This window comes from Micropterus salmoides, unplaced genomic scaffold (genome assembly GCF_014851395.1).
Source record: "Micropterus salmoides isolate LMB-PRFRI ecotype aquatic unplaced genomic scaffold, ASM1485139v1 Ms_hic_scaffold_5, whole genome shotgun sequence".
Classification (NCBI taxonomy): Eukaryota; Metazoa; Chordata; class Actinopteri; order Centrarchiformes; family Centrarchidae; genus Micropterus; species Micropterus salmoides.
This window is the reverse complement of record NW_024044237.1, coordinates 2,627,778-2,631,489: the sequence shown is the minus strand read 5'-3', so window position 1 is coordinate 2,631,489 and position 3,712 is coordinate 2,627,778. Positions and strand designations below refer to the sequence as shown.

At 44.2% G+C, this 3,712-nt stretch overlaps 1 long non-coding RNA gene across 1 annotated transcript; it reads right to left on the bottom strand.

Annotated features, from left to right (window-relative positions):
• Positions 1–2,234: 2,234 nt before the first annotated feature.
• On the bottom strand, positions 2,235–2,903 carry LOC119889214. The gene is made up of 2 exons (XR_005442032.1): positions 2,571–2,903; positions 2,235–2,469 (listed from the first exon to the last, which is right to left on the bottom strand). It is a non-coding gene; the product is annotated as an uncharacterized LOC119889214 (long non-coding RNA).
• Positions 2,904–3,712: the final 809 nt, after the last annotated feature.

The following is a 3,712-nucleotide window of genomic DNA, read 5'->3' as shown; positions in this document are numbered from 1 at the left end:
GGGTCATCAACATGAATATTAAAATTTGCCACAAAGAACAATTCTGTCATAATTTAAAACCAGAGTAGATAAAAATTCAGGAAGTTCTGATAAAAATCCTCCAGGCGGTTTTGGGGGGCGATAAATTGTAACAAATATGATGATAGGTTGCAGCCCTCCAACTTTAAGAGTGAGAACTTCAAAGGAGTTAAATTCATCACAGCGTACTTGATGACATTTTAAATTTTTCCTTGTTGGCTTCTGCTCTGAAAGAATGCGCAAAACTTTGAAACACCCCATTAATTAAGGAGAGTTTGCTGCAGATGTAATTGGTATTTCAGTTATTACACTATGCAAAATTGACATAGGCATAGGAGCTTCTGTGTCAGACATGACATTGGGATGTCACAGTAAAACTGTCCCACTTGGGCTTTTACATTAAAGGTGCTTAAGAGCAAGTATTCCTGTATTCATACAAGAAAAACTCCATCTAGAACAATGTTCACTGGGACCGAGAAACCCCATTAGACTGTTTGGGTTATCCAGAGAGCCACTGTTATCACAGAGACAGCACCAAGGTTTGCTCTCCTCCCACAGCCTCCCTCAGGAATTCGTAACTGGCTTCAGAAGCCAGGACACACTGACAGTATCTGTCACACGTGAACTGTGTCTTTTATCTGCCGTGGGACTGCATTGCCAGGTGCAAAGGGGACCATAATCACACATGATTGTGTAGTTAACTTAAAACCCTTAGACAGATGTTAAAAGGAAATGAGGTTAAGAGCAGGTGCATCTCTGGCATAATCAAGTAGGCAGCTTCCCACAGACACAGCACCAGAGGCAAGATTATAAAATCCCTGCTTCCATCCCCTCTCCTCTGGGGCACTTTCCGCTTTTTCAAAGCTGTGAATCGGGCACAGAGAAACGGAAATAAAAAAAAATAAAAACAGTGAGCTGAGGGATAGATAGATGGTACACAGGGTGAAGTTATTAATTCAAAGCTTTGTTGGAGCCAGCTCCCTCAGGACCGCCAGGCTGTTTTTCAAAATGCCTCAATAGAGGTACAGTCAGATTTATTAAGTTGTTGAAGGCCTAATGCAAAACAGCTCTGAGGATAGGCCCTTAGAAGTGTGCTTATTCACAAACCTATTCCACGAATAAAGGGTCAAGTGCAGCTGGGCTGTTCGGGGTTATCAAATGGGCAACCTCCATTATACAGATAGCATCGGGGGGCTAGATCATCAATTCATCGCAATGCTAGAAAAGTTCCCCTCGGGCATACATGTTTTCCTCTTACAAGATACAATTCAGCATTCAACAGTGGGAGGAAAGAAGTGATAGAGAGGCCAGACTCTCCCTCAGGAATTACTGGTTGCATTTCAAAAAAAGAAAAGAGCCAGGTAAACACAGACAGCACACCCCTGCTGTCTGAGTGTATGTGTACGTATGAATAGCAATCAGAGATGATGCATTTACATGTATCTTTGTATTTCAGTGCACACACCTCCAACGAAGACGACCGGGAAGCTGGATTCTTTTTTTAAAATCTACACTCTCCTGCGGTGTTGAAGTGAATATACACATAAATATCTACCGTATTGAAACAAAGTATGATTTAATGAACAGAATTTAGATTATCTGTCCTTGCTTGAAGATTATGATTTGTTGCCATGTGATTATGGTGTGTAGAGTACTATACATTAAAGGATCACACACTGATACAGTATATGCATAATTGTTCATAAGTAGTACTCAGTTTATTAAATACTTTTGAAAATAAAATCTCTTGTATGGTAAAAGCTAAACAATGATCACCACATTACTCTGAAAGACCACCTGTCACACTGTTTTTACAATTTACATCTGTATGGAAGAACATGGTAGGAAAAGGTTTGAGAAATATGACATTAATGCTGCTAAAATGGATTCATTTATGGAACCATGAGGCTAAAACCTAGCTGTGAAAAAGGCGTTTTACCTTCAAATTACACACATGGAGCAGCTGGCAGTTTATTATGGTCAATAAAACAGGGACGCCAAGATGACAGTTTGTCAGGCACTGCACAAAACATCTTTGCCACCATAGTAGTGAGCTTAAATGACCTGTTTGTAGGTGTACCATTGGGGTGTATGCTGAAATAAACATATCAGAAACCAACAAAATAACAGTTCAGTGTCTATAAATAATAATAATAATAAATGGTATATGAAAGATCTGTTGTGATGTGGGGACAGAGTGGACCCAAACGCAAGACTCAGGAAGAACAGGCTTTATTGAAGGGGAAAAGGGGTTGAGGGAGTGGAGGTGAGGAAGAGGCGGACGCCGGGGAAACACGGACACGGGGAACTGAGGAGACTGAGACAAGGGAGCCGGGGGCACTGGGGACCGAGGAAGCAAGGAGGCACAGGAGGACGCCATGGAAGAGGTCCGAGGGGAGAGGGCAGGGTGGCGAGCCCAGCTGACGGAGCAGAGGACGGAGGCGAGTTGACCTGGAGGGGAGACAGACAGACGGGGTTAGACACAGCCGAGACAAAGCACGGGGAAACAGAATGACGCAGAATACGTGAGAGCTTGAGCGGTGAAGTGGCACCGGGTAAGGAGCAACGACGATCAAGCAGGGGTCGACTGGAGAACCCGGGTAGAAGTGCTGTCGGAGATGAGGCTGATCGCTGGCAGGTGTGGCAGGCAGAGGAGGAGGCTGACGAGGTGCAGGTGCGGCTCGTTGGCTGGGCTCAGGAGCGGAGGGAGAGAGAGAGGGAGGGAGAGAGAGAGGAAGGGAGAGAGAGGAGGGAGGGAGGGAGAGAGAGAGGGAGGGAGAGCACACGCAGGGGGAAAGCAGGAGACACAAACAGGCAGGCCAAAACACCAGGGGGAAACACAATCACAAGCAAAAAGGAGAAATAAACAGTCAGGCTGCCACCACAACAAGATCTTTAGTGTCATAACCTCAAGTGACTACATGTGTTTTTTCTTTCTTGCCATTTTCCTGCCTGTCTGGCGCACTGAAGACACTGACCCCAGCTAGTGGTAGGTATGTTACTTAAGGTCACCTGAGCAAGGTGGAGACCTGGAACCATGCAGGATCAAAGATGGAACCTTTACCCTTTGTTTGTGATTGATGGGGTTAGGCATCCAAGTGTTTTTTTCTTGGAAACATAAGATTAAATGCCAACTGTTTGATGCACACGCTGAAAGATGGTCTCTCTCAGCCTGTGTTCTTGTGCGGACCTGTGAAACGCCATTAGTCGTTCATTAAGCCAAGTACAGTCCAAAGTCCCAAGATGTTCTTGTTCTGCCAGTTTTATTGAAGATACTTTGAAGACTTGTGTTGACTTGGGTTAGGTAAGTATCAAAGAATGCATTTCACTCCAACCAAGGGCGAGGGCCAGGGATATGAGCGAGACTCAATTCTTGACATTTTTGCTCCGCGTGTTACGTCACCAGATCAAGTTTTGAGATTTCAGATATGTGGTTGACCATCAAAAACTTCAGATTGTTCCTACCTGAACATTTGCTTTGGAGTTTTCAGACATGTGAGGACCCACTGGCTTGGCAAATCTGGTTGGTCCTCCTGGGAGCTGTTAACTCCCAAGATGATCTCATCCCGTCCACGGTCACAAAAGATCTGATTTGTTCATGAATTCCTTTTGGCTGTAAGATGTACTCATATATTGCTACAAATGTTGACAAATTTATTCATCTGCCAACTATTTCTTATTTGTTGATTCCATA